The sequence below is a fragment of the Armigeres subalbatus genome, chromosome 1, assembly GCF_024139115.2.
Source record: "Armigeres subalbatus isolate Guangzhou_Male chromosome 1, GZ_Asu_2, whole genome shotgun sequence".
NCBI classification, from domain to species: domain Eukaryota; kingdom Metazoa; phylum Arthropoda; class Insecta; order Diptera; family Culicidae; genus Armigeres; species Armigeres subalbatus.
This window is the reverse complement of record NC_085139.1, coordinates 91,545,073-91,567,671: the sequence shown is the minus strand read 5'-3', so window position 1 is coordinate 91,567,671 and position 22,599 is coordinate 91,545,073.

Genomic DNA, 22,599 nt, shown 5'->3' with positions numbered 1-22,599 from the left:
GAGAATTCGATTGAAATTTCCGGAGAAATCGTTCCCCGATTGCCGGGAGAACGTCGTTTCCGTATTTTCGGGGAAAATGTTCCCGGATTGTGGCAGGAATCGTTCGTTGATTGCCGGAGAAATCGTTTGTGGATCGTTGGGAGCGATTGTTCGTAGGAATCGTTCCCGGAGTCCTGGAAGATATCCACCCTGGATTTTACCACGAATCATTGCTAGATTTCCAAACAAGTCCACTATGGGCTTCCAATCGAGTCCTCTAAGCAGCCCTGCCGTCCTGCTTGGTCACGAATAGAAGCTTTTACCAAATTAAAGAAACTCCCTCAAAACCAGCAATTTGTGCTTTCGCGGGTGCAGATTCGCAATACCAGCAGATCGGTCCTAGTTTCGCTTTGGATGTGTTCAATTGTTTCCACAAAATCAAATTTTTATCTGCAATCAGGCCTCATAAGAGCAACCGTGTTCCACGCAAAGGTTCATGGTTCACCGGAAATTAGGAGGGTTTTGTGACAGGCCCTACAAGCCTTTGAAAAAAAAAACAGCAAGAACAATCGGACTGGAACAATTGGCGAAGACCACAGTGACAAAAAGAGGCTATCGGCCAACGCATACGCGCAGCATCTCGAGGCGGCGTTGCGGTGAGAGGGGCTTGATGGGGCCCCTCTAGGGGACTGCTGGAGTGCAGTTAACGCAGCCATCAACGACGTAGCAGAGAGCAACGTAGGGTATGTGAGATGAAGTCGAAAGATCGATTGGCTCGACGAAGAGTGCAAATTTTGGAGGAGGCAGACGCTTAGCAAATTTTGGAGGAATGAAATCACCCATTGCGCATTATTGCACTCGGCGGAGGTATCGCCTTACTCGGATCACTGTTGGACTCTGACTGAGGGAGAACGATGCTTGACTGCTTGCTCGTCATTAGTGAAAAACGATAGAATAAAGTATTTTTTAATGAAACGTTGAGTGCAAACTCATTATTATATAGATCTGGGTGGTGCGGATAGAATCGATTTGGTTGTCAAACTGAAGCTAAAATTTTTTATTGTGCCGGAGCCAAACATTGAAGATTGTGGTTATGTTCGTTTTAAATCTGATATTGAGAAGTATTGTTATTATTTGGGGAAAAAATAAAAACAAACTTAGTTTGAGTTGTGCATTTATTGTAACAAATATATTCACATTATATTTCGAGTGGAAAATTAGTAGGAAATGCACCTAAAAAGCCCTCGTTACGAGATTTCACGAGATTCAGCAGCTAGATATAGAGTGGTATACAACAGGGCTGTCTCGCCCCACACATCCCCCTTTTTGACCGGCTTTTTCATTAGACTCTCGCAATTATAACTTGTCTTTGGTTTTCTCTCTTTTATTGTAAATGTATTATTGAGCATATATTTTATGAAACACTCAGTAAAAATACCACTATAAAGATTTGTTTGCCGAAGTTACCATTGAAAGACCAAGGAAATAGACAACCATTTTCACCGGAATATTGTCTGATGTTCAGACAACGAACAGATATTTCCGGTTTGAACAGATGAAGTTTCCTTCAACAGTTGTTCATTTACCTCATCCATACGCTCCAAGACCTAGTTCGCACGTTGGTCCTCCACGAGTATTGCCCTGGTTTTCTATCCGTAGATGGCCGTCGCACTTTGTAGGTGGTTAATACGGTGGAAGCGTCTTATGGAGTGCAAAGTAAGTACGATTTTCTACTTCGATTTTGGCGCGTCAATCTCCAGCTGCTGAGTGAAGCACCAACTCAACACCACGACCTCCTACAAAATATTTTACTCTCTCATCTTCACTTTCCCATCTAGGGCTAATGCTAATGGCTAATGTATATGGCCCTTTATTCGGTTTTTGTCATTTACCATACCCGTGTCAATTCCTACAAGTGCGTCTCCCTATTCCGTTGCTGGTACCGTGGACCCCCGGTAATATGACCGCTTTTAATCTGAATACTTTTTAATTTGAACCCCGTTGGTTTGAACATCGTTCAAATTAAAAATGGTGCAAACGTCATTTAGCACGTGGAATCGACAGAAGAAAAATGAAACATGTTGAAACGGAACGCAGAATCAAAACAAACCAGCAAAGAGAGCATGAGCATGAGCATGAGCATTATGACCGCACAATTCGTAGTTGCTACTCCGTGATTGACTGAACTTGCGAAATTGTACAGAGAACACAATGAATGGGGCTTGGGATTAGCTACCCATTCTCAATGTACACGTTTCGGGAGCTCAAATATTTAAAGCCAATAACGGCGCCGGCCACGTCCTTACGGTCATATAGGAATGGAAGGATTGTTAGTCCGACTCTCGTTGCTACTAGAGACCGAGTATACCTCTGCATCTCCACGATTGTCTTGGGATAGGATATCGTCTTAGTTACAAAGGATAATTTATCTGGATTCACTTTGGTAAGCGATGCGATCTATGGGATGGGAAATGACACTAATACGAGTTAAAAGTTAAAAAACATGCACGCCCGGTGGCATATGAAAGCTAATTCGCGTTTTAGACGACCGCACGGAAGCGCAGCACTCTGTACTCACTTGTTCGATGGCTACAGCAAACTATTGAAGAACTCGCTTTTTTCGACCGCGCGCGACATGCGCATGAGCCACCGAACACAAGATAGATACTTTATTTCTTTCCCGACGACTAAAACACGCATTGCACTTACTTGTTCGATAGCTACTCTTATTACCGGCCGCGCAATGCAGAACAAATATTTCGGCCGATCGCGCGATCATTCTGCAGTCCGAAACAAGAGAAATCACGCACTGAACTGATTTTTATTACCGGCCGCGCAATGCAGAACAAATATTTCGGCCGATCGCGCGATCGTTCTGCAGTCCGAAACAAGAGAAATCTCGCACTGAACTGATTTTTATTACCGGCCGCGCAATGCAGAACAAATATTTCGGCCGATCGCGTCATCGTTCTGCAGTCCGAAACAAGAGAAATCTCGCACTGAACTGATTTTTATCGTTCTGCAGTCCGAAACAAGAGAAATCACGCACTAAACAGATTTTTATTACCGGCCAGGCAATGCAGAACAAATATTTTGGAAGATCGCGCGATCGTTCTGCAGTCCGAAACAAAAGAAATCTCGCACTGAACTGATTTTTATTACCGGCCGCGCAATGCAGAACAAATATTTCGGCCGATCGCGTCATCGTTCTGCAGTCCGAAACAAGAGAAATCACGCACTGAACTGATTTTTATTACCGGCCGCGCAATGCAGAACAAATATTTCGGCCGATCGCGCGATCGTTCTGCAGTCCGAAACAAGAGAAATCTCGCACTGAACTGATTTTTATTACCGGCCGCGCAATGCAGAACAAATATTTCGGCCGATCGCGTCATCGTTCTGCAGTCCGAAACAAGAGAAATTACGCACTGAACTGATTTTTATTACCGGCCGCGCAATGCAAAACAAATATTTCGGCCGATCGCGCGATCGTTCTGCAGTCCGAAACAAGAGAAATCACGCACTGAACTCTCAAAACAAACCAGCAAAGAGAGCGGCCAGAAACCAGTTTTTCTGATGCAAATAGAATAACCAGAAGTTCAAATTAAAAATGAACCCCGTTAATTTGAATAAGGTACCGTTCAAATTATCGGGGGTCCACGGTATTGATTCCGTAGATCTGCAGTCAACCAAAGTACACGCACACAATAACCGCCCTAGTTTCAGCCGCGAACTTCTTCTGAACCGAACTTTCTCTCGGAGTTTGATCTGTCAAACTAAATGATGCGTTGTTTAGTGCATGTTTATGAGAATCTAACGCACTTCGTCCGAAGTTGGGTTTCTTGCCTGTATCTCGCATGCTATGATGCCATAAACACCAGCTATCTCGCATCGACAAAACACGCTAGCAGTGTACCACTCCCTTGTGCATCCTCGCATTCCCACAAAAGCCTTCATTCCTTACACGAGCAAAATTATCGGCATCATATAGCAGATAAGCAAATTCTGCATTTATTAAATTCTGCATTATTATTAGGTGTATGTATTTATTATTACATACATCTCAAAACAAACTCATGGTGCAGCTACATTGTCAGGTTTTCTCCATATTGTTTAAGTTACGCGTCAAAGTACCAATTCCAACATTGCTTAACGGTCCTTTTACAAATCATGCTAATAGAGTTAATCCATACCAAATCATAACTCTCTGAATGTTCCCGAAAGGATCGAAAGCGTTCGTGTAATTTGAAATACACGTCTTACCCGTTCCAACGTCGCCTTGACGAATCTTGTTAGTTTATCCGAAAATTCACATTCGTGCATTCAATGCCATAGCAAACGAACATAACAAAACGATACAGATTTATTTTTAGTATTCTATTCTGAAGTGTGTTCATAACATCTTTGTTCCATCATCTTTGTTCCTCTCCATATATTTCTCATGTTTTAGCAATCGCTAAGATTGGAAATGGACTGAATACCGGTTCCATCTGCTATTCTTTATTTACAACTTGACTAATTCTAGCAGTAACTGTTAGAAATCGAAAAGAGCGAAAAAAAGCTCATATCCAATTGGAATTTTCCATACTTTCGTTACTATCACATTGGCAACGCGTTAATCAAGATGAGCCTCTTCCATAGAACCTATCCCCTAGATTCCAATAAAATTCTCGAGGCGAGTGCAGAAGTGTTCTTGGTTTGCAGTGGGGCGAGTGACTGCATCTTCAATTCTTTCCCATCTTCGGTAGCCCGAAAGGACGTGGCCAGTGCCGTTTGTTAACCCCCACTACAGCTTTTGAACTGAGCACATTGAGGTTGGAGTGCAAATTTCATGTTTCAGCCATTGGCTCTCTATGCAATTGTGATTGTTCTGGTAAAATACGGAGTAGCAACTACAAAGTGTAAGGTTATCATGCTCATATTCTACTTTGTAAATTCAGTGATCTTCTCATAAGACAAGATCCTCGACTAATTCTAATAGCTTTTGGAGCGAAACATCGTGATTTCGCATGAAAAAAAAACTGAAGCATAATGCATTTCTTCAAATTGTGGGCGATCTGGGTATTATTTAACGACCATGGTTGGAGATACATTCAATATTATTCCTGACATGCGATATTGTCTGCATCAAGTTTTGGTCTCCAGTTAGCCTTGCGAGCAAAAACGTAGGATTGCCACTCCGGAGATGGCGAGTTGGATTCTCAATCCCGGTCTTGGATGTTCTCGGATTTTTTCTTATTCGGTGATCCAGTAGAAACGTAGACATTAGACCGCTACGCTAGTAGCACCGTATTCATCAGAAACAGAATTATTGGCAGATTATTAAGCATTATGTTGTAGTGGATGTTTTGTTTAATCACCAAAATCGATTTGGCACTTATGGTACTGGTACTTTGGCTGCTAGGCTTAGGCAAACTAGATATTTGATACGTGAACAGGTGAGTCATTGGTAATCTTAAATTAAGCTTAGATTACGCAAGTAAATTGAGCAAGACGCTTGATTTGAAGGTCTCAACTCCTTCTTCAACTCACTTGAACGAAAAGAAAGTTGAACATGGTTAACCTTTGGCAAGTTAAAAGAATTTTACTGAAATAATCAAATTACTTGCCTTGTCAAAACCTTGGTCAAAACGTAGCATGATACTTTTAGCTCAACGCCCCTTTGTTGTTTCCTCGAAAACTTGTTTTGTATTTTCTAGTGCTTTTAATACACCATTGGGTTTTTTATCATCAAACCATTTAAACTATGAATGGTGGACCTTTCAAATCGCCCACGACATGCTTTGAACTGTGTTCCAAATCGCAAACCTTCCTTTCAATCTATCTGGCTGTCATCATAACTCGCGTATCATTCCAACTTTACTTGGCGGTCTTCCCAACACGCCATTCCTTGGTGTTCCTCCCAACACACCATTGCAGTTCTTGAAACATGCAAATCATTTCAGCTTCACTTGACGAGCTTACAAATATGCTATTACGGTCTTTAAAACACGCTAACCTTTTTTTACTTTACTTGGCGGTCTTCAAAACACGCAAGTCAATGCGGTACCCAAAACAAACAAATCCTTTCATCTTTACTTGGCGTTTCTCAAACACGCCATTGCGGTACTCAAAACACGCAAATCCTTTCGCGTTTACTTGGCGGTCCTCCAAACACGCCATAATAGTTCTTAAAACACGCAAATCATTTCATCTCTACTTGGTGGTCTTCCCAACACGTCATAGCTGTCCTCAAAACCCGCAAAAAAATCATCTTTACTTGGCGGTGCTCCAAACACGCCATTGTGGTCCTCAAAACTCGCAAACCATTATTTGGCGGTTCTCAAAACACGCTATTGCAGTCTCCAAAACTCGCCAATCATTTCATCTTTACTTGGCGGTCCTCCAAACACGCCATTCCGGTCCTTGAAACTCGCCAATCATTTTCTTGGCGGTTTTCCAAACACGACATTGCGGTCCTCAAAACACGCAAAACATTTCATGATTTCATCTTTACTTGGCGGTCCTCCAAACACGCAAATAATTTCGAATCTTCTCCGTTTTACTTACCAACACGCCACTGCGACTCTCCCAATTTGGAGCACCTCTCCCCACGTAAACACTGCAAAAAGCAAACATCCTTCTTGGTTCAGGTATTTTCTTCTAAGATTGCGCAGTGGGTGATTTCCATGACGCAGTATTATTATCCGGCACATTAGTTTTAACATTATTCCACTTCATACTAACAAAAAATGAGCAGTAAAACCTGCCACTGTCACCAAATGTGTAGCTTGCTGCTGCGCCAGGAAATCGCTTAATGCGCATTATTGCACTCGGCGGAGGTATCGACTTACTCGGATCACTGTTGGACTCTGACTGAGGGAGAACAATGCTTGGCTGCTTGCTCGTCACCAACACCAAGACGGCATACGCAGCATATAATATATTGACTTCTCCAAAGCCAGAATCACCAACACTTATGTCACTGCACTATGGTCCAGGATACAGATTTACGCCGAAAGATGAATTTTACGCCAAAATTATATTTTTTAGAAAAAAATGCTGTTCTACAAAATTGTTCTAAATAGTAAGGCCATCATTATGGTTCTACCAAAAAATAGGGTGGCCAGAATATTGACATGTTACGTTCTACAAAGTTGTAGCGCAGCTTATTCCAATCAATGTTGCAAAAAAAACTTTTTCTGTAGCTCTTGAGTTGGCTGATTTAGAGCAATTTTACCTAATTGGATTAGGGTGTACCTAAAAAAACAGTATTTTTTATCTACTTTTTTATTTTAGATTTTTCGAAAAAGTCGTCTTCAGGTGACTTTTAGAGCTTAAAAAATGCAACTTTTGATGGGTAAATATGCTCAATATCTTTTTCCAATTAAAAGTTATAACCGTTTTTCTGTCAAAATTACATTTTTTTCATAAGTTCACGCAGAAAAAATTACGTTAAGAACAAACATATTCTAGGTAAATCCAAATATAAATTCAGTTTGTTCTGGCATCAAAAATAAATATGTTTGGATCAAACATATTGTTGCATTTGAAGCGAACGAAAACTTTTTTTTGAATCAAATGTGCGTTTCAAGTTGTTTCCACCAGCTAAATGTTTGAAGCAAACATGGATATTATTGTTTTGGTTCGACCACTCATAATATTTTGATATCAATTCTACAAATTTTCATATTCTGGTAGCATTTGACTACCAGATTTCACAATTCCAAACTTCATATTTCATTTACTTACCCTTCTGTACCTGAAAAACATCCTTATCATTAATTTGGAAGCAAGAAAACATCTGCTTCTACTCTTGCTTCTATACTCCTCGGCTGCTTCCGATCGGATCCGATCCGAACTCGAGTGTTTGTTTACTTTTGCAAGAACGAGCGAGGGGCTGCCCACTAGTGAATGTATAAAACAAACAGGGATTTAATTTGGTTTTAAAAATAAATATGTTTGATTCAAACATATTACCATTTTGGAAATAAACATGTATATTTTTGAAGCAAATGGATGAAATATGTATCCGTGTTGATATCTCCGGTTAGGGCAGACCAAAAAAATATATTCACACGGCATCTGAAAAAGAGATTAATATTCTTTATCATGTCAAAAAATTGGGGATATGTTATTTTTTCATCTCAAGTTTAACCAATTTAACTAAAATCATGTTTTTTCAAATAAATTGATATAACTCGACAACGGAAGAAGATACAGACGATATTCTTATAGCAAAACACGCGTTTTAAAAAGCCCCCCTTCAGAAGGTGACATCCGTGAAAAACAAAAAATGAAATGAGCAGATCATAAATATTTTTTTGAGGGACACCCTAATCCTGGTAAGTAAAATTACTCTAAACAAGTGAGCTTAAGAGCTACATAAAAAGTTCATATAGCAAAGTTGATTGGAAAAAGCTGCGCTACAACTTTGTAGAACATTTTATGTCAATATTCCGCAAAATAATAAAAAATAAAAATTTCACATTTTTATAAAATGGCCCACCCTATTTTTCGGTAACTCTATAATAAGGGCCCAAGTATCCAGAACTACTTTGCAGAACAAATTTTGTTTCTTAAAAGTATGCTTCAGACCGAAAATGCATATTTTCTCGTAAATCTTGCAATACGATGATAATGATAAAACTTATAAAAAGTGTTAAAGCTGTATATTTTTTATTTTTCATTTCTCATAAATGTCATCTTCTTTTTTGGAGCTTTTCAAAACGCGTGTTTTGCTATAAGAATATCGTCTGTATCTTCTTCCGTTGTCGAGTTATATTATTTTATTTGAAAAAAACATGGTTCTAGTAAAATTGATAAAACTTGAGATAAAAAAAACATATCCCCATTTTTTTTGACATAATAAAGAATATTAATTTCTCTTTCAAATACCGTGTAAGTATATTTTTTTGGTCTGCCCTAACCGGAGATATCAACTTATGAAAAAAATGTAATTTTGACAGAAAAACGATTATAACTTTTGATCGGAAAAAGATATTAAGCATATTTACGCATCAAAAGTTGCATTTTTTAAGCTCTAAAAGTCACCTGAACTCGACTTTTTTGAGAAATCTTAAACAAAAAAAGTTGATCAAAAATACTGTTTTTTGAGGTACACTAATCCAATTAGGTAAAATTGCTCTAAATCAGCCAACTTAAGAGCTACAGAAAAGTTTTTTTTAGCGAAATTGATTGAAATAAGCTGCGCTACAACTTTGTAGAACGTAACATGTCAATATACCAAGAAATAAAAAAAATATTTTCTAATTTTTTTTATATGATGGGGCACCCTATTTTTCGGTAGAACCATTATGATGGCCTTACTATTTCGAACAATTTTGTAGAACAACAGTTTTTTCTAAAAAATACAGTTTTGGCGTAAAATGCATCTTTCCGCGTAAATCTGTATCCTGGACCATAGTGCACTGTGTAGGATGTGTAAAATAAAAGACGGTGGTAATCCAGTTGCAGCAAAACTATCACAAACACTTTGAGAGGAATACTGCGGCATCACGCACACTTTTATTCATTTGGAGAGCTCAATAGATAGAGTGGTATACAACAGGGGTGTCTCGCCCCACACAGAGGAGGAGGACTGTCGCGTTGCAACAAGGGACTTGACAGATCGTGGCACGTTTTAGACGGGCGCGGACCTGCTTGGTTTAGGAGAAGAAACGCCACATGTAAAGGCTGCCTTACACCTCGGGAAAATTTTCCGCCGGAATTTGGTCCCCGTGCATTTTAAATGGGCCGGGATTTTGATTTTCCGTGCCCAAATCCCGAAAACATCGCATATGCAAAAATGCATGGGGAAAAATCCGCGGATCAAATTCCCGAGGTGTGAGGCTACCTTAAGGAGCGGAGTGTGATGAAATGTAACAGCTGTGCCATTAGCTTGTTCTATCAACGCATCCCGCAAAGGCTGTCGAGAGCCGAGATATGCTCGATAAGGGTGAGGATAAGAATTGGAGTATCTTGACTGACGAACGTGTGGTGATCGAGAGGTGGAAGCAGCACTTCTTGGAACACTTAAATAGCGCTCTGTCAGGGCAACGGAATAGACGACGACGTCAGTTCAGTAGACGATGAAAACAAACCAGCCATCACATTGAGAGAAGTTCAGGATGCCATCCAACAGCTAAAGAACAATGAAACAGCTGGTAAGGATGGTGAAGAAGTTGAACTCATCAAAATGGATCCGGAAAAGTTGTATGCATAGACTGATAGTCAGAAACTGGGAAACTCAACAGCTATCGAAGGAACGGAAGAGGTCATATATCTAAATACCAAAAAGGCAACAAGCTGGAGTGTGATAACTTTCTAGAGATCACCATCTTAAATGCCGCCTAATGAGATATCCAATATCATCTTCTGTCGTCTATCATAAATAATAGATGGAACGAGTTCGTGAGAAGTAATAAAGCCGGCTTCGTTGACGGCCGCTCGACAATGGACCAGATCTTTACTAGACGGCAAATCCTTCAAAAATTCCTTTCCAATATTTATTTCTCTGTGTAGTCGTCTTACCACATTGCTAATGAACGTAGAACAATCACACGTATCAATAGGCTCCCCCAAACATACCATTGGCGATTGCGATTCTGTCGTTGTTGGTAAAGACCAGATCATTTAGAAATGGGGCACTTTTATTTAAATGTGTGTATTCTTTAAACTTTTCGTTTACTCGAAAAACTTTCTAAAAATGAAACAAAGCTTATATTATTTTATTCCATAAAGGCCATTACAAATATTTAATTAACTTTTTGTCCTACTGGTCCCCGAAGGGTTCAAAGGGGGAATAAAAAAAAATATTAAAATAAAAAAAAAAAACTCCTCGGATTTGTTAAAGAATGTTTTGAAAATCCTAAAAATTATTATTGCCCCTCAAAATATTACTTTTCGGCTAAAAAATCCGAGGGGGGAGACAAAATAGTTTTTAAATATTTATATCGGTCTGACTTAATTAAAAACGGGCTTGGTGGTCATATGACTACCGCTTCTGCCTCATACGCAGGAGGACGTGGGTTCAATCCCAGGCCCGTTCCATTCCTCCTACTTTGTATCTTTCATATACTTCTCATGTTCTAGCAATAGCTAGAACTGGAAATGGGCTTTCATACCGTTTCCATCTTCTATTCCTATACCTACAGCTTGATTAGTTCTAGTAGGTTACTGTTAGAATTTGAAATGAGCGAAAAAGCTAGTTTCGGCTACACCTGTGGAGTTTGTTCCATTAATAATCCACAGCGGGAGTCTCCAGGAAAACCTTTCGCCTTAGATGGTGCAGCACATGTGACTGACATCCACGTGCAACGACTGCTTCGATTGTTGTTTATTCGATGATTGGTATCAGGCCTACTTCGATGGTTTCAAAGCCATTGAATATTTACTATAATAATAATTTTATAATGACAGATCAACTCGCTGAAATTTTCAGTAATTTGATTTTGCTGAAACGTTTGCTGATCATTCAGCTCGGCAAAATTCAGCATAATTATGCTGATTTTCGGCGAAAAAAATTTGGTGTGATAGTAAACGGCAAGTGCTATTTCACTGCCACACAATACCACTCTTTCATTACTATCACATTGGCAACCCGTTAACCAAGACGAACCTCTACCATAAAACCTAACCCAGATTCCAATTAAGTGGGCGAGTGACTGCATCATCAATTCCTTCCCATCCCCGATGACCGTGAGGACGTGGCCAGTGCCGTTATCGACCATCCAAAATACTAGAGCTCCCGGACTGTGCACATTGAGGTTGGAGAGCAAATCCCATGCTTCCATCCATTGGTTCCCTGTGCAATTGCGATTGTTCTGGTCGATCACGGAGTAGCAACTACGAAATGCACGGTCATCATGCTCATGCTCATGCTCATTTGTATCGGCCAAAATAACTTAATTAAATCATGCATCGTTATTTCGATGAAAGACTCGCCCTTTTCTGTTGATGCCGCTCGTCAGCCGGCACAAACCTTCTTTAGTCATGATTTTGGCTATCTGTTTCCACCAATTCTTCATTTGGCCAATGTCACTGATAACTGCTCCTTTTATCTTCAGTTTCTGCTTAATTAACACTCAAACTTTCTTCATTGCATGGAACTGAGGACAATTTGATGGATTTAGATTTTCAGCACTTCCTTGCTACAATGGCAGCTAGCTAAATATAGCCAAAACGAAAATGGGCCATCATGGGACTGAATGAAAGGGAAAATCCGGGTTTATGGAAAGGTAAATAGAACATTGCATGCAGTGGTTCAGCGATAGAGAAGCGGTGACAGTCGACCAGCAACAACCGCGCCGCGTTGGATTGGGGGAACCTTTGGGCATAGCAGTGCGTGATTGATTCAACAACGGTTCTTCAGTGTGTGAAGTTCACGATTATGAACAATGTGTAAGCCCATGCTGAGCCTCCGAGGTGATCAAGGTACATATCTAGTGCTATGGCTCTCGGCAACAAAAACCTTGACACAGTGTAACGTTACAGTTAATGCAACCACGTGATACCCGATTTTATGTGCGCTAAGCTACCAGACTCAGTTGGGGTAGTTGCAACCATCATTGACCTTGCGTCTCCATCGAACTAAGAAACCGCGTAGCAAATAGTCAGTGAAGAGACTTAAACGACAGAAATCCACAAGCCTTTTAGTGAGATAGGGAGAATGACGGCTTTGGCAGGTTTTGATCTATTATTGGCAGGGGTTTTTTATGACTGGCTAGGCTCAAATTTGGCCTAAACATTCTTTGCATATCAAAAAATATTGTGGCAAAATTTCAAAACCCCTGCCAATAATAGAACAAAACCTGCCAAAGCCGTCTTTCTTAGCTGATTTGTTTTCGTGTGCTTGAATTTTGCAAAACATTGAAATACTGTCAGCTAGTATCTCTTCCCTTATCCTGTATCCAATCCATCGCTACGGGGTAGGCAGCAGGTCACTGCTGTCACTTTCTGCGTTTTTATTAGCATACTGCTGAACGCTAAATGCTAAGTATATTCCATGGCCTACACAAGCGGTGGTGATCCCGGGGGACAAATAATAGATCTTTTCCTTCATATTTCGAGCCAAGGAGCGAATTCGGGTTTGTCACCTGTTTGCTACTAGCAGGGAAAGATGGAAGCAATTTACCAGTCGAACCATTCATTATTCATATCGAAGGTCTAGTCGGACCTATTGAATCTGCCAGCAGTGTTGGTCAAATTAATCTCAATCATTAAGCCCTCCTGTGAGAGCAGGCTCGTTTGCGTATTTGTAGATATGCATCACGCCTAATCATTCGCTAAAAATCGAGCAAACAATCAAAACGAAGATCGCATCAGCTCAAGCAGGCAGATTCGATATAGAGATGCAAAATTTTAAAAATTGGAAGCACAAATTTAAACAATACACTTCGACAATCCGCGAAAGCGGTTAGAATTATTGAACAATGAAGCCGGTCTTGAGGAAAACAGTAGGAAGTTAGAAAGAATAACTAATCAACGACACCGTCAAAACCATCAATAACAGCAAGAAGATCATTCAAGGATGTCACTACCTCCCAAAAAGGTCACATCAAATACAAGTTCCGTAGTCACAAGAAAAACAGCAAACAAACTTTCACAAAACGGTTTCAGACCAAACCTCATGTTATCCTTCCCGGGCAGAAGCCATGAACACAGTGGCGTAGCCACGGGGTGGTTTTGGACATAAAGCCCCCCACAGAGACACAATTTTTAAAGGATTTTTTTTTAATACAAAAAAGTTCAAAAAAAGTATAACACCTTCGAAAAAACACGTTTGTCGTTCGCAAGTGCGGTGGGACTGCGTGGGTGATCAAGGACCATGCGAGTCCCGGAAGGATAACAGTCGCAAGACAAACGTAGAAGAAGTAACTCGATCCAGCAGAAAAGGTCTGTGAGTCCCTTACAAGAACTGAAGCGCAATGCAATGTGTGAACGATGGGTGGTTCAGCTGCAGCAACTCGTGGTTCATTCACCTCCTCCATGTACCGTCTACCATGCGTGCCCGTACGCAAAACTTATCTTTCAGGAACTTCAAGTGTGCGATTATAGTCTTCGACGAGCATTGTTCAGGTATCGTGACCTAGAAGGGCAACCGATCAAATGAGCGTTCCTCGTCTGTCTCGTCTGTCTTTAGTACTGTTTTAGAATAATGAAAGTTATTCCCTAAGCAAAGGTAGGCGAATTTGCTTGATTGCGATAATAATTGTCTAGAAAATGTACAATATTTACATTTTTGAACATCAGCTTGAAATGCATTATGAACGAGAGGAGTTTTGTGTCGTCAAGACCTGTATGCCAGCTATTCCCTTTTCCACATAAAGGCAGTAGTGTTTTCAAACATTGGAGCTGATTTATCCGTCTAAGTGGGCAGCCTGGGCACCGGATTTGTGATGCCCATTTTACGCCTTGTGATTTTCTCTCTGGTAATTAAAAATAAACATGACGAAAAATTCGCAGTATCAAAAAATGGTGAATAACAAGTGATCAAACAGATAAAGTTGAAGATTACCTCATTTCCATCGATTTTGCCAAAACGAAAAGAGAAAGTATCAGCTAAATTTGGATGCTGTGTTGTTGGGTGCAGAACCCGAAAAACGCAACAAATTTCCAGCTGCACTTCGTGCAAGGCGTAAACGCTGGAACTCAGTGCTCGGACTTTCGATCGATGATACAACCCGTCTTAAAATATGTCATCAACATTACATGTCTTCAGATTTTATACAGAGTAAGTATTTACCTATTAGTAGCCGGTGTGAATCATATGCTTAGCAAAAAATATTTCTTCAGCAATTAGGCGGTACTTGAAGCCGAGTGCAATTCTGACTCGAGGTGTTACGCTTTTCACTAAGAGAAAACTGATAGTGTACATGAAGGATTCAACAGATAGTGATGTCGACGACCAACCGGTACCAGAGCTGGCATTTCCTCACACACTGTGCACAATGAGGAGATTTTAATACACACCACAGAGAGTGACGCTGATACTCATCGTGTAACAAAGCCAACACGGTGAGTGAGGACGAAGACGAAGAGTGAGAGAATCATGCCGGTGAGAGCTGGGCCAGCACAAAGTTGTGCCACTTAGTGCAATATTCTTGGAAACGATTTCGTTTTCTATGAAGCTCGCTGATTTTTTTTGGAACACAAACATACTTGGCTTTTGAAAATTATTTAACTAACGTCTCAGTTAGAAAGGACGAGGTTTTAATAAAGTTTTGCGCACCATGCCAAATTGTCGAATAAAGATCAAATGAAAAAGATTTAAAAAAAGGAGGAAGCTAAAAGATGATACATATTTGGAAAGAATGGCACGGGATAGCAAACGGTTAAATTTTGAAATTCTAGAAGCAATTTAGATAAATGCAGTTAGCAGTACGGGGAAGAACTTTCCTTATATTGTATAAAAACACATAATTTCAATTTTGAATTTTGTTCTGTGATATTGCACTGATGTCTAGAATTTGTGAAAGAGTTTTATAAATTTCGCCGAGTATTTTCCCGTGCCATTTTTTATCTAATATCTTTCGGCTTCTTCTTCTTCATACAACCTTCATTCGCCTGGAGACGGAAGGGGAATTAAAACTGTTTATTTTTAGCTTGGCGTAAATTACAAATCTCTTCCAAAACTATTTTACACAGATTGTGCAAAATAAACAGTGTTTTTAAATGAAATTGTGTGAAAACTTTCATACGGCCGTGAACATTATTTTGAAGGTTGTAGACAGCAGGAGTACATTGGGCATGATGCTAACATCAAGAAAAAAATTAGCACTGAAATGAAATATTGGAACTTTATATAAGTTCAATGTTTTCCGTTTTGTTCCGAATTTGGACCGTTTATATTTACCAAGATTACCTGACGGAAATTGTATTTAGAAATCGTCTCGTCAGTAACTTATTTCTGCTTTAAAATAAGTTGAGACGGTGTGAGAGTGAGACGGAATAATGCTGGTAGTACAATTGCTTCTTAATAGTTTTGCCCACAGACATCCCAAAAGCCAGCAAAAACAAAAATATCTTATTACGCATAAATAGAATCAACAGCTACGTTTAACTTTCCTTGACAATGATTCACCGTTTTGTCAAAACTCATTGAGGAACACGGTGTGTTTATTTCATCATTTATCCTCAACTCTTCGTGTCTGACAAATGCATTCGATGCAGAGTAGAAACACAGAGAGGACTCACTGCGTTGTGGAAGAGAAAGAATGAGCGATAAGCGAAACACACTCTCTGCGGTCTTTTTGAGGAGTGCAAAAGACACGCACATTTCGACTACTCTGAGGAGTATGCCAGCCCTGACCGGTACCAGAGCATGGATATTGTGTGCCATGCAATGTACCTCGGAGTAGAGCTATTTGTTTAGTTGTGAGGTACACAGCTCGAGCAGAAAATGGTATTAAGCTGCACAAATTTCCTCTACGCAACCGTGCAGCTTTGAATAAATACATTGGTGCAATAAAAAGCAAGACAAGGCCTACCAAGTATTCCGCAGATTGCAGGGCACTGCGTTACCTGGCAGGTATGTACAATACCTTCACACTGAAGGACCTAAATTTGTATTACTACTATTAGACTGGAAGAAATGCTTTTAATTTAATCACAGAATAAGTTTTCGTCGCTATGAGGCAGGAATCTGAAGCAAACCCCTGCCTTTTGAATTTGCTTCAGAGGAAAATAAACGAACTGAATTGACTTGAAGGTCCATACAGAATAGACACATTTGCGTACGAAACGTTTTAACTAAATTAATGATTTTGTGTGTGTTACTTCTACGTGAAGTTAAACGATTTACAATGATATGGAAATGCTAATATCATCCTCCAAACTTCCAAGCATTTCCATATCATTGTAAAACGTTTAACTTCACGTAGAAGTAACACACACAAAATCATTAATTTAGTGTACTACCCTTGGTGGGGGCATCCATCAATTATTGGTCGATTGGTACAGCAGCAGTACCTTTCTCTGCTTTGTTCTCTCCGAGGCAGCCAAGTTGGTTGCGACTGAGAAAACAGAACTGTGCAATAAAAATCCTATTCGACTAAATGCTGATGTCATATTAGAAATTTGGAGACAGCACTCGTCGATAGAAAATCCTTCCGCACGCGATGGCATATGAGCAAATCAAACCACCTTCCTTTTGCCAGTGGAGATATATCAACTTCCACAATGATATTCTTCCCCCCCTTCATACGGGAGCTTGGCAGAAGGAAGGTCATGCGTGATATGTGCCATCGCCAACATTGCCCTCCGCTCGCTTTCAAAATCGACTTCTATAAAAAAAAAACGTTCTTCATGCCTGCCGTATCCTAACGGAACTATCAATTCTATACTTTCGCCTCTAATTCTATCATAAACATGTGCGTCTAAGTTTGGAGGATGATATTAGCATTTCCATATCATTTATTTTAAATTAAATAAATTACTAAGTAATTAAGTAAAAAAATATGGCTTTTTAAACCGAAAGATTCCAACATTTCTATGTATGTATGCTTTAGAACCTACAAGCTTACATTTTTTTTTAAATTTGTAGTCCTTGGTTCATATGCGTCTATTGTTTTTGTTAATTTCGAACAGTTCCTCGTAGCAGGTGCTACGATTACATGTTCAAATATTCAAATAAGGCTATGCTCAAACATAACGTAAAGGCACAAATTACATTTTAACGGCTTATATTAAGCGGATCGCTCTTAATATCTACGGGTTTATTTAGCTGTTGGTATTTGCTCGGGTATTTGCAATACACTTTTTTTTACCACCACTGATTAATTAACCGTTGTGTGGCCGGCAAAAAAAAACACCCTTAACAGGCCGGCGGGGTACCCGGGTACCCACAAAACTAAAATGCTTATATCTCTGGAAATTTACAACCGATTTCAACAATTTTGGGCTTATTCGATTCAGAATTTTCTCTTCTATAAAGATGTTATCAGGATGAACCGATCCGGTCAATTCGATTCCTGGAAAATCCGGATTTCCAGGAATATGTCCTGCATAAATGATATTGATCGTGTATTTCAGTATCTAATCAGCTATATGGGTATCAAACTTCTTGAAATTTCATCACTAGATTGATTTTTATCGATTTGGGTCCATCAGAAGTTAAGACTTTCGATTGACCATTCCAGAACAGGTTCCTCGAGGGGTCATAGGTGGCCATGAACTTTGTTCAATGGAACATCAACAATATGGGTATCAAACGTCACGAAATTAACTCTTGCGTATATCCTTCATGATCCTAGGCTCACCAGACAAGTTGACTCCGGAGTGGCCATTTTGGAACAGGTTCCCCGGGAGCCGGGGTTGGCCAAAAACATTTCTCATTGGAACCCCAACAATATGGGTGTCAAACTTCTTGAAATTGCCCAAGCGTTCATTTCTGATCTATTTGGGTTCATCAAACAAGTTCACCGCGGATAGCCAATTCTGGAATAGGTTCTTCCCTGAGGCGTCAAGAGTGTTCATAAACATTTTCAGAGCCGCATTTTGTTTTAAATCAATTTATCTAGCAATGTGAATGCAAAATCAATGCAAGGACCACTAATTGACGCCGGGTGACCAGCAGGAGACCTACCATAAGATTCCGCACACTCGGAGATATGATCGATTCCAGAAATTCTTCTAGACAGATGTGACTTTTCATAAACCGTTTGTTTTAACATTGTCACATCAAAACCAATACATGCACTACTTTTCGATCTTAGGTGGCCTCTATCTGATACTACGAAAGTTTGTTCTAGAAATTTGCGGCTTTTTTTTATAAACAGTCCGTTGTAAAGTAATGTCCAGGGCGATCAATTGATTCCAGGTGGACACTATTATCCTTGGGAAGCTTCGAATCATTCGGAGCAGTGGTTAATTCTTGAAATTCGTCATTTGTTGTGAGAGCAAAATTAATGCAAGGGCTACCTGGTGGTCCCCAAATGGTGCTCCAGAAGTGCAGGGACATCCAGAGCAGTGGTAAATTATTGGAGTTCGTTCTAGAAACTTTCGAAAATCGTTTGTAATAGCAGTTTAGAAGCGCGAGATTGCGAATATCATTCATTGATTCCGAGTGGCCCCCAAGAAGTCCTCCTGAAATACCGGAATTCCCGAAGCAATCGTCATTTCTTACATTTTGTTTTCAACAGTTGCATAATCATGAACAATTTTTTTGTAACAAAGTAAAAAGAGAAGGAGAAGAGAGCGGGCTTGGTAGTCATAAGGCTACTGCTTCTGCCTCATACGCGAAAGGTCGTGGGTTCAATCCAAGGTCCGTTCCATTCTCCTACTTTGTATATTTCTTTATATTTATCTCTAGCAATCGCTAGAACTGGAAATGGACTTCCATACCATTTCTATTCCAATACCTTCAACTTGACTATTCTAGCAGTATCTTCTAGAATTGGAAATGAACTAAATAGCTAGTTTCCTCCATCCAATTAGAAATTCCATCAGTTGCTTTCTATCTATAATATTGGCAGTTCGTTAACCAAGACGGACCTCTGCCTCTCGAACCTTAACCTAAAAATTCCAATAAATTCCGTACGAACTCGTGACAAGTGCAGAGGTATATTCGGCTTGCAGTGGGCAAGTGATGGGCGAGTGAAAAAAAATCTGTAACTAGATGCGCTCCCTCAGTAGATGAAGAAATTGGCTAGTCCTATCAGTTTCGTCGTTCCAGTTTCAAAATTTACCTGTCTGGCCGTGAAGGCCGATCAACGACGGATGAGATGTTTGGCCTGAAGATGATCCCTTATGAATTTCGGGAGTACAACTTGCAGACTCACCATCTGTCTATTTATTTCAAAGCAGCGTACGATTCAGTGAAAAGAAATTAGCTGTGGCAGATAATGTCTAAACATGGTTCTCCGGCGAAGCTGATTACGATGATACGTGCAACGCTTGATGACTCGAAATAAAGTATTCGGGTTGCAGACGACGTATCAACCGCGTTTGTGACCGTGGAGAGATTGAAGCAGAGTGATGCGCTTTTAAATTTATTGTAAATATTGCACTCGAGGGGGTGATTAGGAGATCTGGTGTGCTTGATGGGGAAGTTGTTGAAGAATTTGTTTATCTTTGAACACATGACATGTGACAATGACGTTTCCTGTGAAGTGAAAAGACGTATTGCTGCTGCGAACAGGGGCTTCCTCGAATATTGGAAACGAAATTTGCTCTGATTCGTAAGAATGTAAAAAGAGGCGGACAGGAAAGCTATTGACGTTTTTGAGCGACAAGTGCTACGTATAATTCTCGATGAGAAACTAGAAAAAGATGTGAGGCGCAGACGCATAAATAACGAGCTGTATCAAGTGTATACAGAAGAAAATATTGTGAATCGTATAAAATACGGCAAACACCAGTGGGCCGTTCACTTAGTGCGAATGTCGGAAGAAAGAATAGCAAAAACAAAATTCACCAAAGATCCGGATAGAGGCCAGTGACTTCGTGGAAGGCCACGAACACGCTAGCTGCTGCACGCGGTGGAATCGGACCTGGGAACTCTAAACGTTTATGAAAACTGGAGGAACATCACCCAAGATTGACAATTGTGGAGCTCTACAATACGTCAGTCAAAGGTTGTTTAGAGCTTCTAGTGGAGTGTCTTCACTTGTCATAAGACGATTTCGTACTATCCCATTTTATTCCACCATTTGAAGTGAACGAACGATTTATTGAAAGTCGCAGCACTATTGGATGTATTGTGGCTATCCGTTTAGATTGCATCAATTATGCTCACATTTCTCAACAAGTGATTTCTAAAACTCACAACTTTCTAGGACGACTTAAAAATTGGCACATCTTCGAAAGTTCCGAAGCTTCCAGATGCTCACCTAACGGCCACACGGTGTCAATGAATGAATCTCGAATTGATTCTGATCGCACACAGCTACAAAAAAGTCACAGCTTTCTAGGGCGAGTTTCTAGAGTTGATTACCTTTTCGGCTACACCGGAGCTTCTGGAGCACCACTTAGTGGCCTCCCGGGGTGAACGTTCGTTTCTGGAGATGATATTGGTCTCATTTTGATGCATAAATCGTTTTGAAAATCTTTCATAAAATTGGCCCTTTACTCAGAATGTTCCGGAGTTCCCGGAGGACCATTTAGCGGAGTTTTGCTCTCACATTCATAACAACCCACTGTATTCTAGGACAATTTTCAAGAATTTGTCTTTACTATGGGTGTTCTAGACCTTCAGTACCAGATGACCAATGGTGGTCAATGCGTTGCTCATGCAATGATTTTACTCTCACAATGCTACAACAAGTAATAGTTTCTAGGACGGATTTCCAGAATTGGCATTACACCAACAATAGATTTATAAAAAAGATATCGTAACTTCAAAATATAATCTCCTACACCTGGTCGTCTCTCCTGATGTTCCAGCACTTTCTCAAAACCACTTAGTGGCCATCCGGGATGAATGAGTAGTCCTTGTATTGATTTTGCTCGCTCATTGCAACAACACTAAAATTCTAAAAAGTCTCAGTTTTCTAGGATAAATTTTCAGAATCGGCAACTTCTCCGGATGTTTTGGAGCTTTCGGTGGTCCACTTAGTTGCCCTCTGGTGTCAAAGGGTGGTCCTTGCAATGATTTTGCTCTTAACACACGAATTGCAAAAAACTGCTGCTTTCTATTTTTTTTATTTATATTTATTTATATTGACAAGTATTCATGGCCATTTAAGACCTTACGGGGAACCTGTCCGGAATGGAAACTATAAAGTCAGCATGTCTGGTGACTCTAAAACAATCAGAATTTCAAGAAGTTTGATGCCCATATTGTTGAGGTTCCATTGAAAATTGTTTATGACCATTCTTGGCCCCACTGGGAACCTGTTCCGAAATGGCCACTCAAGTTTTCACACATCTGTTGGAACCAAGATAATAAACAACAGTCTGCTGTGAAAGTTTCAAGAATTTTGACATCCATATTGTAGATGATTCAATGAGAAATGTTTGTGGCCAACCTTGACCAAACACCCCCCCCCCCTTCACCCCCCGGGAAACGTGGTCCAAAATGGCCACCCGGAGTCTACTTGTCAAGAACACACGCTGGAAATAATTTCAAGAAGTTTGATACCCATATTGTTGATGTTCCCTTGAAAATTGTTCCCTCGAGGAACCTGTTTTGGAATGGCCAATTGAAGATCTGCACTTCTGATGGACCCAAATCAATAAAAATCAACCTGCTGATGAAATATCAAGAAGTTTGATACCCATATTGCTGATTACCTATCGAAACCCAGGATCAGTATAATCTGTGCAGGACATGTCCCTAGAAATCCAGATTTCCCGGTGATCCGAGGGTGCGGACCTGTCCAATCCTAAAACAGCATGATATAGGTCGAATCAGCCCAAAACAGTTGAAAACGGTTAAAAATTGCCGAAGATATAAGCATTTTAGTTTTGTGGGTACCCGGATACCCTGCCGGCCATTTAAAGGGTAAAAAAATGTCGGAACCCCTCCCTCAACCCCTCCTTAATAAAAATTTCAGTTAACCCGTACAATCGATTTTGGCCGTCATTATTGTGGATATGACAGAGTTTCAACCTCCTACTATGAAAATTTATTTAGATATCGCGAATTGAATTCCAAAAAGGTACCCGGGTACCCAGCCGGCCACACAAGGGTTAAAAGCG